Source organism: Amaranthus tricolor, chromosome 4 (assembly GCF_026212465.1).
Source record: "Amaranthus tricolor cultivar Red isolate AtriRed21 chromosome 4, ASM2621246v1, whole genome shotgun sequence".
NCBI lineage: Eukaryota > Viridiplantae > Streptophyta > Magnoliopsida > Caryophyllales > Amaranthaceae > Amaranthus > Amaranthus tricolor.
In genome coordinates, this window is record NC_080050.1 from 33,070,633 (window position 1) to 33,086,369 (window position 15,737).

At 47.9% G+C, this 15,737-nt stretch overlaps 23 non-coding genes across 23 annotated transcripts; all 23 read left to right on the plus strand.

Moving 5' to 3' along the window:
* The first annotated feature begins 435 nt into the window (after window positions 1–435).
* LOC130812093 (5S ribosomal RNA) lies at window positions 436–554 on the plus strand. The gene has a single exon (XR_009041697.1). It is a non-coding gene; the product is annotated as a 5S ribosomal RNA (ribosomal RNA).
* A 562-nt stretch (window positions 555–1,116) lies between these two features.
* Window positions 1,117–1,235, plus strand: LOC130812094 (5S ribosomal RNA). Its single transcript, XR_009041698.1, has one exon. It is a non-coding gene; the product is annotated as a 5S ribosomal RNA (ribosomal RNA).
* A 561-nt stretch (window positions 1,236–1,796) lies between these two features.
* Window positions 1,797–1,915, plus strand: LOC130812096 (5S ribosomal RNA). Its single transcript, XR_009041699.1, has one exon. It is a non-coding gene; the product is annotated as a 5S ribosomal RNA (ribosomal RNA).
* Window positions 1,916–2,476: 561 nt separating this feature from the next.
* On the plus strand, window positions 2,477–2,595 carry LOC130812097 (5S ribosomal RNA). The gene has a single exon (XR_009041700.1). It is a non-coding gene; the product is annotated as a 5S ribosomal RNA (ribosomal RNA).
* Window positions 2,596–3,157: 562 nt separating this feature from the next.
* LOC130812099 (5S ribosomal RNA) lies at window positions 3,158–3,276 on the plus strand. The gene has a single exon (XR_009041702.1). It is a non-coding gene; the product is annotated as a 5S ribosomal RNA (ribosomal RNA).
* A 561-nt stretch (window positions 3,277–3,837) lies between these two features.
* LOC130812100 (5S ribosomal RNA) lies at window positions 3,838–3,956 on the plus strand. Its single transcript, XR_009041703.1, has one exon. It is a non-coding gene; the product is annotated as a 5S ribosomal RNA (ribosomal RNA).
* A 561-nt stretch (window positions 3,957–4,517) lies between these two features.
* Window positions 4,518–4,636, plus strand: LOC130812101 (5S ribosomal RNA). The gene has a single exon (XR_009041704.1). It is a non-coding gene; the product is annotated as a 5S ribosomal RNA (ribosomal RNA).
* A 561-nt stretch (window positions 4,637–5,197) lies between these two features.
* Window positions 5,198–5,316, plus strand: LOC130812102 (5S ribosomal RNA). The gene has a single exon (XR_009041705.1). It is a non-coding gene; the product is annotated as a 5S ribosomal RNA (ribosomal RNA).
* A 561-nt stretch (window positions 5,317–5,877) lies between these two features.
* LOC130812103 (5S ribosomal RNA) lies at window positions 5,878–5,996 on the plus strand. The gene has a single exon (XR_009041706.1). It is a non-coding gene; the product is annotated as a 5S ribosomal RNA (ribosomal RNA).
* Window positions 5,997–6,557: 561 nt separating this feature from the next.
* On the plus strand, window positions 6,558–6,676 carry LOC130812104 (5S ribosomal RNA). The gene has a single exon (XR_009041707.1). It is a non-coding gene; the product is annotated as a 5S ribosomal RNA (ribosomal RNA).
* A 560-nt stretch (window positions 6,677–7,236) lies between these two features.
* On the plus strand, window positions 7,237–7,355 carry LOC130812105 (5S ribosomal RNA). Its single transcript, XR_009041708.1, has one exon. It is a non-coding gene; the product is annotated as a 5S ribosomal RNA (ribosomal RNA).
* A 562-nt stretch (window positions 7,356–7,917) lies between these two features.
* LOC130812106 (5S ribosomal RNA) lies at window positions 7,918–8,036 on the plus strand. Its single transcript, XR_009041709.1, has one exon. It is a non-coding gene; the product is annotated as a 5S ribosomal RNA (ribosomal RNA).
* Window positions 8,037–8,598: 562 nt separating this feature from the next.
* On the plus strand, window positions 8,599–8,717 carry LOC130812107 (5S ribosomal RNA). Its single transcript, XR_009041710.1, has one exon. It is a non-coding gene; the product is annotated as a 5S ribosomal RNA (ribosomal RNA).
* Window positions 8,718–9,279: 562 nt separating this feature from the next.
* Window positions 9,280–9,398, plus strand: LOC130812108 (5S ribosomal RNA). The gene has a single exon (XR_009041711.1). It is a non-coding gene; the product is annotated as a 5S ribosomal RNA (ribosomal RNA).
* A 561-nt stretch (window positions 9,399–9,959) lies between these two features.
* LOC130812110 (5S ribosomal RNA) lies at window positions 9,960–10,078 on the plus strand. The gene has a single exon (XR_009041713.1). It is a non-coding gene; the product is annotated as a 5S ribosomal RNA (ribosomal RNA).
* Window positions 10,079–10,639: 561 nt separating this feature from the next.
* On the plus strand, window positions 10,640–10,758 carry LOC130812112 (5S ribosomal RNA). Its single transcript, XR_009041714.1, has one exon. It is a non-coding gene; the product is annotated as a 5S ribosomal RNA (ribosomal RNA).
* A 562-nt stretch (window positions 10,759–11,320) lies between these two features.
* On the plus strand, window positions 11,321–11,439 carry LOC130812113 (5S ribosomal RNA). The gene has a single exon (XR_009041715.1). It is a non-coding gene; the product is annotated as a 5S ribosomal RNA (ribosomal RNA).
* Window positions 11,440–12,001: 562 nt separating this feature from the next.
* On the plus strand, window positions 12,002–12,120 carry LOC130812114 (5S ribosomal RNA). Its single transcript, XR_009041716.1, has one exon. It is a non-coding gene; the product is annotated as a 5S ribosomal RNA (ribosomal RNA).
* Window positions 12,121–12,682: 562 nt separating this feature from the next.
* On the plus strand, window positions 12,683–12,801 carry LOC130812115 (5S ribosomal RNA). The gene has a single exon (XR_009041717.1). It is a non-coding gene; the product is annotated as a 5S ribosomal RNA (ribosomal RNA).
* A 561-nt stretch (window positions 12,802–13,362) lies between these two features.
* On the plus strand, window positions 13,363–13,481 carry LOC130812116 (5S ribosomal RNA). Its single transcript, XR_009041718.1, has one exon. It is a non-coding gene; the product is annotated as a 5S ribosomal RNA (ribosomal RNA).
* Window positions 13,482–14,042: 561 nt separating this feature from the next.
* LOC130812117 (5S ribosomal RNA) lies at window positions 14,043–14,161 on the plus strand. Its single transcript, XR_009041719.1, has one exon. It is a non-coding gene; the product is annotated as a 5S ribosomal RNA (ribosomal RNA).
* A 562-nt stretch (window positions 14,162–14,723) lies between these two features.
* LOC130812118 (5S ribosomal RNA) lies at window positions 14,724–14,842 on the plus strand. The gene has a single exon (XR_009041720.1). It is a non-coding gene; the product is annotated as a 5S ribosomal RNA (ribosomal RNA).
* A 561-nt stretch (window positions 14,843–15,403) lies between these two features.
* On the plus strand, window positions 15,404–15,522 carry LOC130812119 (5S ribosomal RNA). Its single transcript, XR_009041721.1, has one exon. It is a non-coding gene; the product is annotated as a 5S ribosomal RNA (ribosomal RNA).
* The last annotated feature ends 215 nt before the right edge of the window (window positions 15,523–15,737 follow it).

Consider the following 15,737-nt stretch of genomic DNA (forward strand, 5'->3'; position numbering starts at 1 on the left):
ATAACTCGCAACCGGGCCCCGGCCTCGAATTCACGGGCACTCGAAAGGTAGGACCCGTTGAGGCGGGTCGATGCGCATGCGAACGAATTGTTCGAAAGAGGCGTGCATCGGTGCGTTCGCGTAAGCGGAAATTGCACCGGATCCCGTCGGAACTCCCCGCGGAAGCGTGCCCGGCGTGGATGGCCTCTTGATTTCCAAGTGTTGCGCGGATTTCTTAAATATTTCGTCGTTTTTTTGTTGCGAGTTCACCTGGCTTTTACAGCCGGCGGACTCTTTTGTGAATCGGACAATACCGGGAGGGTGAAAAACAGTATTTGGGAAGAAGAAGGCTCGAAATAAGGGGTCTCGGTTGCGAATTTACGAGCTTCGGAATGCTCTGGTTTTTTACTTTTGGGCGGCAACGCGCATGTAATCAAATTGTTACGGTGATTGAACGGGTGCGATCATACCAGCACTAATGCACCGGATCCCATCAGAACTCCGCAGTTAAGCGTGCTTGGGCGAGAGTAGTACTAGGATGGGTGACCTCCTGGGAAGTCCTCGTGTTGCACCCCTTTTTCCGTTCTTTTTTTTTTTTTTTAATTTTTTTTTTTTTTTTTTTTGTTTCCGCTGCACTTGAGCAAGAGCCATTTCAGTGATTATGGTAATATAATCCTTGGAAGTAATTTTATTTATAAAAATATAACTCGCAACCGGGCCCCGGCCTCGAATTCACGGGCACTCGAAAGGTAGGACCCGTTGAGGCGGGTCGATGCGCATGCGAACGAATTGTTCGAAAGAGGCGTGCATCGGTGCGTTCGCGTAAGCGGAAATTGCACCGGATCCCGTCGGAACTCCCCGCGGAAGCGTGCCCGGCGTGGATGGCCTCTTGATTTCCAAGTGTTGCGCGGATTTCTTAAATATTTCGTCGTTTTTTTGTTGCGAGTTCACCTGGCTTTTACAGCCGGCGGACTCTTTTGTGAATCGGACAATACCGGGAGGGTGAAAAACAGTATTTGGGAAGAAGAAGGCTCGAAATAAGGGGTCTCGGTTGCGAATTTACGAGCTTCGGAATGCTCTGGTTTTTTACTTTTGGGCGGCAACGCGCATGTAATCAAATTGTTACGGTGATTGAACGGGTGCGATCATACCAGCACTAATGCACCGGATCCCATCAGAACTCCGCAGTTAAGCGTGCTTGGGCGAGAGTAGTACTAGGATGGGTGACCTCCTGGGAAGTCCTCGTGTTGCACCCCTTTTTCCGTTCTTTTTTTTTTTTTTTAATTTTTTTTTTTTTTTTTTTTGTTTCCGCTGCACTTGAGCAAGAGCCATTTCAGTGATTATGGTAATATAATCCTTGGAAGTAATTTTATTTATAAAAATATAACTCGCAACCGGGCCCCGGCCTCGAATTCACGGGCACTCGAAAGGTAGGACCCGTTGAGGCGGGTCGATGCGCATGCGAACGAATTGTTCGAAAGAGGCGTGCATCGGTGCGTTCGCGTAAGCGGAAATTGCACCGGATCCCGTCGGAACTCCCCGCGGAAGCGTGCCCGGCGTGGATGGCCTCTTGATTCCAAGTGTTGCGCGGATTTCTTAAATATTTCGTCGTTTTTTTGTTGCGAGTTCACCTGGCTTTTACAGCCGGCGGACTCTTTTGTGAATCGGACAATACCGGGAGGGTGAAAAACAGTATTTGGGAAGAAGAAGGCTCGAAATAAGGGGTCTCGGTTGCGAATTTACGAGCTTCGGAATGCTCTGGTTTTTTACTTTTGGGCGGCAACGCGCATGTAATCAAATTGTTACGGTGATTGAACGGGTGCGATCATACCAGCACTAATGCACCGGATCCCATCAGAACTCCGCAGTTAAGCGTGCTTGGGCGAGAGTAGTACTAGGATGGGTGACCTCCTGGGAAGTCCTCGTGTTGCACCCCTTTTTCCGTTCTTTTTTTTTTTTTTTAATTTTTTTTTTTTTTTTTTTGTTTCCGCTGCACTTGAGCAAGAGCCATTTCAGTGATTATGGTAATATAATCCTTGGAAGTAATTTTATTTATAAAAATATAACTCGCAACCGGGCCCCGGCCTCGAATTCACGGGCACTCGAAAGGTAGGACCCGTTGAGGCGGGTCGATGCGCATGCGAACGAATTGTTCGAAAGAGGCGTGCATCGGTGCGTTCGCGTAAGCGGAAATTGCACCGGATCCCGTCGGAACTCCCCGCGGAAGCGTGCCCGGCGTGGATGGCCTCTTGATTTCCAAGTGTTGCGCGGATTTCTTAAATATTTCGTCGTTTTTTTGTTGCGAGTTCACCTGGCTTTTACAGCCGGCGGACTCTTTTGTGAATCGGACAATACCGGGAGGGTGAAAAACAGTATTTGGGAAGAAGAAGGCTCGAAATAAGGGGTCTCGGTTGCGAATTTACGAGCTTCGGAATGCTCTGGTTTTTTACTTTTGGGCGGCAACGCGCATGTAATCAAATTGTTACGGTGATTGAACGGGTGCGATCATACCAGCACTAATGCACCGGATCCCATCAGAACTCCGCAGTTAAGCGTGCTTGGGCGAGAGTAGTACTAGGATGGGTGACCTCCTGGGAAGTCCTCGTGTTGCACCCCTTTTTCCGTTCTTTTTTTTTTTTTTTAATTTTTTTTTTTTTTTTTTTTGTTTCCGCTGCACTTGAGCAAGAGCCATTTCAGTGATTATGGTAATATAATCCTTGGAAGTAATTTTATTTATAAAAATATAACTCGCAACCGGGCCCCGGCCTCGAATTCACGGGCACTCGAAAGGTAGGACCCGTTGAGGCGGGTCGATGCGCATGCGAACGAATTGTTCGAAAGAGGCGTGCATCGGTGCGTTCGCGTAAGCGGAAATTGCACCGGATCCCGTCGGAACTCCCCGCGGAAGCGTGCCCGGCGTGGATGGCCTCTTGATTTCCAAGTGTTGCGCGGATTTCTTAAATATTTCGTCGTTTTTTTGTTGCGAGTTCACCTGGCTTTTACAGCCGGCGGACTCTTTTGTGAATCGGACAATACCGGGAGGGTGAAAAACAGTATTTGGGAAGAAGAAGGCTCGAAATAAGGGGTCTCGGTTGCGAATTTACGAGCTTCGGAATGCTCTGGTTTTTTACTTTTGGGCGGCAACGCGCATGTAATCAAATTGTTACGGTGATTGAACGGGTGCGATCATACCAGCACTAATGCACCGGATCCCATCAGAACTCCGCAGTTAAGCGTGCTTGGGCGAGAGTAGTACTAGGATGGGTGACCTCCTGGGAAGTCCTCGTGTTGCACCCCTTTTTCCGTTCTTTTTTTTTTTTTTTAATTTTTTTTTTTTTTTTTTTGTTTCCGCTGCACTTGAGCAAGAGCCATTTCAGTGATTATGGTAATATAATCCTTGGAAGTAATTTTATTTATAAAAATATAACTCGCAACCGGGCCCCGGCCTCGAATTCACGGGCACTCGAAAGGTAGGACCCGTTGAGGCGGGTCGATGCGCATGCGAACGAATTGTTCGAAAGAGGCGTGCATCGGTGCGTTCGCGTAAGCGGAAATTGCACCGGATCCCGTCGGAACTCCCCGCGGAAGCGTGCCCGGCGTGGATGGCCTCTTGATTTCCAAGTGTTGCGCGGATTTCTTAAATATTTCGTCGTTTTTTTGTTGCGAGTTCACCTGGCTTTTACAGCCGGCGGACTCTTTTGTGAATCGGACAATACCGGGAGGGTGAAAAACAGTATTTGGGAAGAAGAAGGCTCGAAATAAGGGGTCTCGGTTGCGAATTTACGAGCTTCGGAATGCTCTGGTTTTTTACTTTTGGGCGGCAACGCGCATGTAATCAAATTGTTACGGTGATTGAACGGGTGCGATCATACCAGCACTAATGCACCGGATCCCATCAGAACTCCGCAGTTAAGCGTGCTTGGGCGAGAGTAGTACTAGGATGGGTGACCTCCTGGGAAGTCCTCGTGTTGCACCCCTTTTTCCGTTCTTTTTTTTTTTTTTTAATTTTTTTTTTTTTTTTTTTGTTTCCGCTGCACTTGAGCAAGAGCCATTTCAGTGATTATGGTAATATAATCCTTGGAAGTAATTTTATTTATAAAAATATAACTCGCAACCGGGCCCCGGCCTCGAATTCACGGGCACTCGAAAGGTAGGACCCGTTGAGGCGGGTCGATGCGCATGCGAACGAATTGTTCGAAAGAGGCGTGCATCGGTGCGTTCGCGTAAGCGGAAATTGCACCGGATCCCGTCGGAACTCCCCGCGGAAGCGTGCCCGGCGTGGATGGCCTCTTGATTTCCAAGTGTTGCGCGGATTTCTTAAATATTTCGTCGTTTTTTTGTTGCGAGTTCACCTGGCTTTTACAGCCGGCGGACTCTTTTGTGAATCGGACAATACCGGGAGGGTGAAAAACAGTATTTGGGAAGAAGAAGGCTCGAAATAAGGGGTCTCGGTTGCGAATTTACGAGCTTCGGAATGCTCTGGTTTTTTACTTTTGGGCGGCAACGCGCATGTAATCAAATTGTTACGGTGATTGAACGGGTGCGATCATACCAGCACTAATGCACCGGATCCCATCAGAACTCCGCAGTTAAGCGTGCTTGGGCGAGAGTAGTACTAGGATGGGTGACCTCCTGGGAAGTCCTCGTGTTGCACCCCTTTTTCCGTTCTTTTTTTTTTTTTTTAATTTTTTTTTTTTTTTTTTTGTTTCCGCTGCACTTGAGCAAGAGCCATTTCAGTGATTATGGTAATATAATCCTTGGAAGTAATTTTATTTATAAAAATATAACTCGCAACCGGGCCCCGGCCTCGAATTCACGGGCACTCGAAAGGTAGGACCCGTTGAGGCGGGTCGATGCGCATGCGAACGAATTGTTCGAAAGAGGCGTGCATCGGTGCGTTCGCGTAAGCGGAAATTGCACCGGATCCCGTCGGAACTCCCCGCGGAAGCGTGCCCGGCGTGGATGGCCTCTTGATTTCCAAGTGTTGCGCGGATTTCTTAAATATTTCGTCGTTTTTTTGTTGCGAGTTCACCTGGCTTTTACAGCCGGCGGACTCTTTTGTGAATCGGACAATACCGGGAGGGTGAAAAACAGTATTTGGGAAGAAGAAGGCTCGAAATAAGGGGTCTCGGTTGCGAATTTACGAGCTTCGGAATGCTCTGGTTTTTTACTTTTGGGCGGCAACGCGCATGTAATCAAATTGTTACGGTGATTGAACGGGTGCGATCATACCAGCACTAATGCACCGGATCCCATCAGAACTCCGCAGTTAAGCGTGCTTGGGCGAGAGTAGTACTAGGATGGGTGACCTCCTGGGAAGTCCTCGTGTTGCACCCCTTTTTCCGTTCTTTTTTTTTTTTTTTAATTTTTTTTTTTTTTTTTTTGTTTCCGCTGCACTTGAGCAAGAGCCATTTCAGTGATTATGGTAATATAATCCTTGGAAGTAATTTTATTTATAAAAATATAACTCGCAACCGGGCCCCGGCCTCGAATTCACGGGCACTCGAAAGGTAGGACCCGTTGAGGCGGGTCGATGCGCATGCGAACGAATTGTTCGAAAGAGGCGTGCATCGGTGCGTTCGCGTAAGCGGAAATTGCACCGGATCCCGTCGGAACTCCCCGCGGAAGCGTGCCCGGCGTGGATGGCCTCTTGATTTCCAAGTGTTGCGCGGATTTCTTAAATATTTCGTCGTTTTTTTGTTGCGAGTTCACCTGGCTTTTACAGCCGGCGGACTCTTTTGTGAATCGGACAATACCGGGAGGGTGAAAAACAGTATTTGGGAAGAAGAAGGCTCGAAATAAGGGGTCTCGGTTGCGAATTTACGAGCTTCGGAATGCTCTGGTTTTTTACTTTTGGGCGGCAACGCGCATGTAATCAAATTGTTACGGTGATTGAACGGGTGCGATCATACCAGCACTAATGCACCGGATCCCATCAGAACTCCGCAGTTAAGCGTGCTTGGGCGAGAGTAGTACTAGGATGGGTGACCTCCTGGGAAGTCCTCGTGTTGCACCCCTTTTTCCGTTCTTTTTTTTTTTTTTTAATTTTTTTTTTTTTTTTTTTGTTTCCGCTGCACTTGAGCAAGAGCCATTTCAGTGATTATGGTAATATAATCCTTGGAAGTAATTTTATTTATAAAAATATAACTCGCAACCGGGCCCCGGCCTCGAATTCACGGGCACTCGAAAGGTAGGACCCGTTGAGGCGGGTCGATGCGCATGCGAACGAATTGTTCGAAAGAGGCGTGCATCGGTGCGTTCGCGTAAGCGGAAATTGCACCGGATCCCGTCGGAACTCCCCGCGGAAGCGTGCCCGGCGTGGATGGCCTCTTGATTTCCAAGTGTTGCGCGGATTTCTTAAATATTTCGTCGTTTTTTTGTTGCGAGTTCACCTGGCTTTTACAGCCGGCGGACTCTTTTGTGAATCGGACAATACCGGGAGGGTGAAAAACAGTATTTGGGAAGAAGAAGGCTCGAAATAAGGGGTCTCGGTTGCGAATTTACGAGCTTCGGAATGCTCTGGTTTTTTACTTTTGGGCGGCAACGCGCATGTAATCAAATTGTTACGGTGATTGAACGGGTGCGATCATACCAGCACTAATGCACCGGATCCCATCAGAACTCCGCAGTTAAGCGTGCTTGGGCGAGAGTAGTACTAGGATGGGTGACCTCCTGGGAAGTCCTCGTGTTGCACCCCTTTTTCCGTTCTTTTTTTTTTTTTTTAATTTTTTTTTTTTTTTTTTGTTTCCGCTGCACTTGAGCAAGAGCCATTTCAGTGATTATGGTAATATAATCCTTGGAAGTAATTTTATTTATAAAAATATAACTCGCAACCGGGCCCCGGCCTCGAATTCACGGGCACTCGAAAGGTAGGACCCGTTGAGGCGGGTCGATGCGCATGCGAACGAATTGTTCGAAAGAGGCGTGCATCGGTGCGTTCGCGTAAGCGGAAATTGCACCGGATCCCGTCGGAACTCCCCGCGGAAGCGTGCCCGGCGTGGATGGCCTCTTGATTTCCAAGTGTTGCGCGGATTTCTTAAATATTTCGTCGTTTTTTTGTTGCGAGTTCACCTGGCTTTTACAGCCGGCGGACTCTTTTGTGAATCGGACAATACCGGGAGGGTGAAAAACAGTATTTGGGAAGAAGAAGGCTCGAAATAAGGGGTCTCGGTTGCGAATTTACGAGCTTCGGAATGCTCTGGTTTTTTACTTTTGGGCGGCAACGCGCATGTAATCAAATTGTTACGGTGATTGAACGGGTGCGATCATACCAGCACTAATGCACCGGATCCCATCAGAACTCCGCAGTTAAGCGTGCTTGGGCGAGAGTAGTACTAGGATGGGTGACCTCCTGGGAAGTCCTCGTGTTGCACCCCTTTTTCCGTTCTTTTTTTTTTTTTTAATTTTTTTTTTTTTTTTTTTTTGTTTCCGCTGCACTTGAGCAAGAGCCATTTCAGTGATTATGGTAATATAATCCTTGGAAGTACTTTTATTTATAAAAATATAACTCGCAACCGGGCCCCGGCCTCGAATTCACGGGCACTCGAAAGGTAGGACCCGTTGAGGCGGGTCGATGCGCATGCGAACGAATTGTTCGAAAGAGGCGTGCATCGGTGCGTTCGCGTAAGCGGAAATTGCACCGGATCCCGTCGGAACTCCCCGCGGAAGCGTGCCCGGCGTGGATGGCCTCTTGATTTCCAAGTGTTGCGCGGATTTCTTAAATATTTCGTCGTTTTTTTGTTGCGAGTTCACCTGGCTTTTACAGCCGGCGGACTCTTTTGTGAATCGGACAATACCGGGAGGGTGAAAAACAGTATTTGGGAAGAAGAAGGCTCGAAATAAGGGGTCTCGGTTGCGAATTTACGAGCTTCGGAATGCTCTGGTTTTTTACTTTTGGGCGGCAACGCGCATGTAATCAAATTGTTACGGTGATTGAACGGGTGCGATCATACCAGCACTAATGCACCGGATCCCATCAGAACTCCGCAGTTAAGCGTGCTTGGGCGAGAGTAGTACTAGGATGGGTGACCTCCTGGGAAGTCCTCGTGTTGCACCCCTTTTTCCGTTCTTTTTTTTTTTTTTAATTTTTTTTTTTTTTTTTTTTTGTTTCCGCTGCACTTGAGCAAGAGCCATTTCAGTGATTATGGTAATATAATCCTTGGAAGTACTTTTATTTATAAAAATATAACTCGCAACCGGGCCCCGGCCTCGAATTCACGGGCACTCGAAAGGTAGGACCCGTTGAGGCGGGTCGATGCGCATGCGAACGAATTGTTCGAAAGAGGCGTGCATCGGTGCGTTCGCGTAAGCGGAAATTGCACCGGATCCCGTCGGAACTCCCCGCGGAAGCGTGCCCGGCGTGGATGGCCTCTTGATTTCCAAGTGTTGCGCGGATTTCTTAAATATTTCGTCGTTTTTTTGTTGCGAGTTCACCTGGCTTTTACAGCCGGCGGACTCTTTTGTGAATCGGACAATACCGGGAGGGTGAAAAACAGTATTTGGGAAGAAGAAGGCTCGAAATAAGGGGTCTCGGTTGCGAATTTACGAGCTTCGGAATGCTCTGGTTTTTTACTTTTGGGCGGCAACGCGCATGTAATCAAATTGTTACGGTGATTGAACGGGTGCGATCATACCAGCACTAATGCACCGGATCCCATCAGAACTCCGCAGTTAAGCGTGCTTGGGCGAGAGTAGTACTAGGATGGGTGACCTCCTGGGAAGTCCTCGTGTTGCACCCCTTTTTCCGTTCTTTTTTTTTTTTTTAATTTTTTTTTTTTTTTTTTTTTGTTTCCGCTGCACTTGAGCAAGAGCCATTTCAGTGATTATGGTAATATAATCCTTGGAAGTACTTTTATTTATAAAAATATAACTCGCAACCGGGCCCCGGCCTCGAATTCACGGGCACTCGAAAGGTAGGACCCGTTGAGGCGGGTCGATGCGCATGCGAACGAATTGTTCGAAAGAGGCGTGCATCGGTGCGTTCGCGTAAGCGGAAATTGCACCGGATCCCGTCGGAACTCCCCGCGGAAGCGTGCCCGGCGTGGATGGCCTCTTGATTTCCAAGTGTTGCGCGGATTTCTTAAATATTTCGTCGTTTTTTTGTTGCGAGTTCACCTGGCTTTTACAGCCGGCGGACTCTTTTGTGAATCGGACAATACCGGGAGGGTGAAAAACAGTATTTGGGAAGAAGAAGGCTCGAAATAAGGGGTCTCGGTTGCGAATTTACGAGCTTCGGAATGCTCTGGTTTTTTACTTTTGGGCGGCAACGCGCATGTAATCAAATTGTTACGGTGATTGAACGGGTGCGATCATACCAGCACTAATGCACCGGATCCCATCAGAACTCCGCAGTTAAGCGTGCTTGGGCGAGAGTAGTACTAGGATGGGTGACCTCCTGGGAAGTCCTCGTGTTGCACCCCTTTTTCCGTTCTTTTTTTTTTTTTTTAATTTTTTTTTTTTTTTTTTTGTTTCCGCTGCACTTGAGCAAGAGCCATTTCAGTGATTATGGTAATATAATCCTTGGAAGTAATTTTATTTATAAAAATATAACTCGCAACCGGGCCCCGGCCTCGAATTCACGGGCACTCGAAAGGTAGGACCCGTTGAGGCGGGTCGATGCGCATGCGAACGAATTGTTCGAAAGAGGCGTGCATCGGTGCGTTCGCGTAAGCGGAAATTGCACCGGATCCCGTCGGAACTCCCCGCGGAAGCGTGCCCGGCGTGGATGGCCTCTTGATTTCCAAGTGTTGCGCGGATTTCTTAAATATTTCGTCGTTTTTTTGTTGCGAGTTCACCTGGCTTTTACAGCCGGCGGACTCTTTTGTGAATCGGACAATACCGGGAGGGTGAAAAACAGTATTTGGGAAGAAGAAGGCTCGAAATAAGGGGTCTCGGTTGCGAATTTACGAGCTTCGGAATGCTCTGGTTTTTTACTTTTGGGCGGCAACGCGCATGTAATCAAATTGTTACGGTGATTGAACGGGTGCGATCATACCAGCACTAATGCACCGGATCCCATCAGAACTCCGCAGTTAAGCGTGCTTGGGCGAGAGTAGTACTAGGATGGGTGACCTCCTGGGAAGTCCTCGTGTTGCACCCCTTTTTCCGTTCTTTTTTTTTTTTTTTAATTTTTTTTTTTTTTTTTTTGTTTCCGCTGCACTTGAGCAAGAGCCATTTCAGTGATTATGGTAATATAATCCTTGGAAGTAATTTTATTTATAAAAATATAACTCGCAACCGGGCCCCGGCCTCGAATTCACGGGCACTCGAAAGGTAGGACCCGTTGAGGCGGGTCGATGCGCATGCGAACGAATTGTTCGAAAGAGGCGTGCATCGGTGCGTTCGCGTAAGCGGAAATTGCACCGGATCCCGTCGGAACTCCCCGCGGAAGCGTGCCCGGCGTGGATGGCCTCTTGATTTCCAAGTGTTGCGCGGATTTCTTAAATATTTCGTCGTTTTTTTGTTGCGAGTTCACCTGGCTTTTACAGCCGGCGGACTCTTTTGTGAATCGGACAATACCGGGAGGGTGAAAAACAGTATTTGGGAAGAAGAAGGCTCGAAATAAGGGGTCTCGGTTGCGAATTTACGAGCTTCGGAATGCTCTGGTTTTTTACTTTTGGGCGGCAACGCGCATGTAATCAAATTGTTACGGTGATTGAACGGGTGCGATCATACCAGCACTAATGCACCGGATCCCATCAGAACTCCGCAGTTAAGCGTGCTTGGGCGAGAGTAGTACTAGGATGGGTGACCTCCTGGGAAGTCCTCGTGTTGCACCCCTTTTTCCGTTCTTTTTTTTTTTTTTAATTTTTTTTTTTTTTTTTTTTTGTTTCCGCTGCACTTGAGCAAGAGCCATTTCAGTGATTATGGTAATATAATCCTTGGAAGTACTTTTATTTATAAAAATATAACTCGCAACCGGGCCCCGGCCTCGAATTCACGGGCACTCGAAAGGTAGGACCCGTTGAGGCGGGTCGATGCGCATGCGAACGAATTGTTCGAAAGAGGCGTGCATCGGTGCGTTCGCGTAAGCGGAAATTGCACCGGATCCCGTCGGAACTCCCCGCGGAAGCGTGCCCGGCGTGGATGGCCTCTTGATTTCCAAGTGTTGCGCGGATTTCTTAAATATTTCGTCGTTTTTTTGTTGCGAGTTCACCTGGCTTTTACAGCCGGCGGACTCTTTTGTGAATCGGACAATACCGGGAGGGTGAAAAACAGTATTTGGGAAGAAGAAGGCTCGAAATAAGGGGTCTCGGTTGCGAATTTACGAGCTTCGGAATGCTCTGGTTTTTTACTTTTGGGCGGCAACGCGCATGTAATCAAATTGTTACGGTGATTGAACGGGTGCGATCATACCAGCACTAATGCACCGGATCCCATCAGAACTCCGCAGTTAAGCGTGCTTGGGCGAGAGTAGTACTAGGATGGGTGACCTCCTGGGAAGTCCTCGTGTTGCACCCCTTTTTCCGTTCTTTTTTTTTTTTTTAATTTTTTTTTTTTTTTTTTTTTGTTTCCGCTGCACTTGAGCAAGAGCCATTTCAGTGATTATGGTAATATAATCCTTGGAAGTACTTTTATTTATAAAAATATAACTCGCAACCGGGCCCCGGCCTCGAATTCACGGGCACTCGAAAGGTAGGACCCGTTGAGGCGGGTCGATGCGCATGCGAACGAATTGTTCGAAAGAGGCGTGCATCGGTGCGTTCGCGTAAGCGGAAATTGCACCGGATCCCGTCGGAACTCCCCGCGGAAGCGTGCCCGGCGTGGATGGCCTCTTGATTTCCAAGTGTTGCGCGGATTTCTTAAATATTTCGTCGTTTTTTTGTTGCGAGTTCACCTGGCTTTTACAGCCGGCGGACTCTTTTGTGAATCGGACAATACCGGGAGGGTGAAAAACAGTATTTGGGAAGAAGAAGGCTCGAAATAAGGGGTCTCGGTTGCGAATTTACGAGCTTCGGAATGCTCTGGTTTTTTACTTTTGGGCGGCAACGCGCATGTAATCAAATTGTTACGGTGATTGAACGGGTGCGATCATACCAGCACTAATGCACCGGATCCCATCAGAACTCCGCAGTTAAGCGTGCTTGGGCGAGAGTAGTACTAGGATGGGTGACCTCCTGGGAAGTCCTCGTGTTGCACCCCTTTTTCCGTTCTTTTTTTTTTTTTTAATTTTTTTTTTTTTTTTTTTTTGTTTCCGCTGCACTTGAGCAAGAGCCATTTCAGTGATTATGGTAATATAATCCTTGGAAGTACTTTTATTTATAAAAATATAACTCGCAACCGGGCCCCGGCCTCGAATTCACGGGCACTCGAAAGGTAGGACCCGTTGAGGCGGGTCGATGCGCATGCGAACGAATTGTTCGAAAGAGGCGTGCATCGGTGCGTTCGCGTAAGCGGAAATTGCACCGGATCCCGTCGGAACTCCCCGCGGAAGCGTGCCCGGCGTGGATGGCCTCTTGATTTCCAAGTGTTGCGCGGATTTCTTAAATATTTCGTCGTTTTTTTGTTGCGAGTTCACCTGGCTTTTACAGCCGGCGGACTCTTTTGTGAATCGGACAATACCGGGAGGGTGAAAAACAGTATTTGGGAAGAAGAAGGCTCGAAATAAGGGGTCTCGGTTGCGAATTTACGAGCTTCGGAATGCTCTGGTTTTTTACTTTTGGGCGGCAACGCGCATGTAATCAAATTGTTACGGTGATTGAACGGGTGCGATCATACCAGCACTAATGCACCGGATCCCATCAGAACTCCGCAGTTAAGCGTGCTTGGGCGAGAGTAGTACTAGGATGGGTGACCTCCTGGGAAGTCCTCGTGTTGCACCCCTTTTTCCGTTCTTTTTTTTTTTTTTTAATTTTTTTTTTTTTTTTTTTGTTTCCGCTGCACTTGAGCAAGAGCCATTTCAGTGATTATGGTAATATAATCCTTGGAAGTAATTTTATTTATAAAAATATAACTCGCAACCGGGCCCCGGCCTCGAATTCACGGGCACTCGAAAGGTAGGACCCGTTGAGGCGGGTCGATGCGCATGCGAACGAATTGTTCGAAAGAGGCGTGCATCGGTGCGTTCGCGTAAGCGGAAATTGCACCGGATCCCGTCGGAACTCCCCGCGGAAGCGTGCCCGGCGTGGATGGCCTCTTGATTTCCAAGTGTTGCGCGGATTTCTTAAATATTTCGTCGTTTTTTTGTTGCGAGTTCACCTGGCTTTTACAGCCGGCGGACTCTTTTGTGAATCGGACAATACCGGGAGGGTGAAAAACAGTATTTGGGAAGAAGAAGGCTCGAAATAAGGGGTCTCGGTTGCGAATTTACGAGCTTCGGAATGCTCTGGTTTTTTACTTTTGGGCGGCAACGCGCATGTAATCAAATTGTTACGGTGATTGAACGGGTGCGATCATACCAGCACTAATGCACCGGATCCCATCAGAACTCCGCAGTTAAGCGTGCTTGGGCGAGAGTAGTACTAGGATGGGTGACCTCCTGGGAAGTCCTCGTGTTGCACCCCTTTTTCCGTTCTTTTTTTTTTTTTTTAATTTTTTTTTTTTTTTTTTTGTTTCCGCTGCACTTGAGCAAGAGCCATTTCAGTGATTATGGTAATATAATCCTTGGAAGTAATTTTATTTATAAAAATATAACTCGCAACCGGGCCCCGGCCTCGAATTCACGGGCACTCGAAAGGTAGGACCCGTTGAGGCGGGTCGATGCGCATGCGAACGAATTGTTCGAAAGAGGCGTGCATCGGTGCGTTCGCGTAAGCGGAAATTGCACCGGATCCCGTCGGAACTCCCCGCGGAAGCGTGCCCGGCGTGGATGGCCTCTTGATTTCCAAGTGTTGCGCGGATTTCTTAAATATTTCGTCGTTTTTTTGTTGCGAGTTCACCTGGCTTTTACAGCCGGCGGACTCTTTTGTGAATCGGACAATACCGGGAGGGTGAAAAACAGTATTTGGGAAGAAGAAGGCTCGAAATAAGGGGTCTCGGTTGCGAATTTACGAGCTTCGGAATGCTCTGGTTTTTTACTTTTGGGCGGCAACGCGCATGTAATCAAATTGTTACGGTGATTGAACGGGTGCGATCATACCAGCACTAATGCACCGGATCCCATCAGAACTCCGCAGTTAAGCGTGCTTGGGCGAGAGTAGTACTAGGATGGGTGACCTCCTGGGAAGTCCTCGTGTTGCACCCCTTTTTCCGTTCTTTTTTTTTTTTTTAATTTTTTTTTTTTTTTTTTTTTGTTTCCGCTGCACTTGAGCAAGAGCCATTTCAGTGATTATGGTAATATAATCCTTGGAAGTACTTTTATTTATAAAAATATAACTCGCAACCGGGCCCCGGCCTCGAATTCACGGGCACTCGAAAGGTAGGACCCGTTGAGGCGGGTCGATGCGCATGCGAACGAATTGTTCGAAAGAGGCGTGCATCGGTGCGTTCGCGTAAGCGGAAATTGCACCGGATCCCGTCGGAACTCCCCGCGGAAGCGTGCCCGGCGTGGATGGCCTCTTGATTTCCAAGTGTTGCGCGGATTTCTTAAATATTTCGTCGTTTTTTTGTTGCGAGTTCACCTGGCTTTTACAGCCGGCGGACTCTTTTGTGAATCGGACAATACCGGGAGGGTGAAAAACAGTATTTGGGAAGAAGAAGGCTCGAAATAAGGGGTCTCGGTTGCGAATTTACGAGCTTCGGAATGCTCTGGTTTTTTACTTTTGGGCGGCAACGCGCATGTAATCAAATTGTTACGGTGATTGAACGGGTGCGATCATACCAGCACTAATGCACCGGATCCCATCAGAACTCCGCAGTTAAGCGTGCTTGGGCGAGAGTAGTACTAGGATGGGTGACCTCCTGGGAAGTCCTCGTGTTGCACCCCTTTTTCCGTTCTTTTTTTTTTTTTTTAATTTTTTTTTTTTTTTTTTTGTTTCCGCTGCACTTGAGCAAGAGCCATTTCAGTGATTATGGTAATATAATCCTTGGAAGTAATTTTATTTATAAAAATATAACTCGCAACCGGGCCCCGGCCTCGAATTCACGGGCACTCGAAAGGTAGGACCCGTTGAGGCGGGTCGATGCGCATGCGAACGAATTGTTCGAAAGAGGCGTGCATCGGTGCGTTCGCGTAAGCGGAAATTGCACCGGATCCCGTCGGAACTCCCCGCGGAAGCGTGCCCGGCGTGGATGGCCTCTTGATTTCCAAGTGTTGCGCGGATTTCTTAAATATTTCGTCGTTTTTTTGTTGCGAGTTCACCTGGCTTTTACAGCCGGCGGACTCTTTTGTGAATCGGACAATACCGGGAGGGTGAAAAACAGTATTTGGGAAGAAGAAGGCTCGAAATAAGGGGTCTCGGTTGCGAATTTACGAGCTTCGGAATGCTCTGGTTTTTTACTTTTGGGCGGCAACGCGCATGTAATCAAATTGTTACGGTGATTGAACGGGTGCGATCATACCAGCACTAATGCACCGGATCCCATCAGAACTCCGCAGTTAAGCGTGCTTGGGCGAGAGTAGTACTAGGATGGGTGACCTCCTGGGAAGTCCTCGTGTTGCACCCCTTTTTCCGTTCTTTTTTTTTTTTTTTAATTTTTTTTTTTTTTTTTTTGTTTCCGCTGCACTTGAGCAAGAGCCATTTCAGTGATTATGGTAATATAATCCTTGGAAGTAATTTTATTTATAAAAATATAACTCGCAACCGGGCCCCGGCCTCGAATTCACGGGCACTCGAAAGGTAGGACCCGTTGAGGCGGGTCGATGCGCATGCGAACGAATT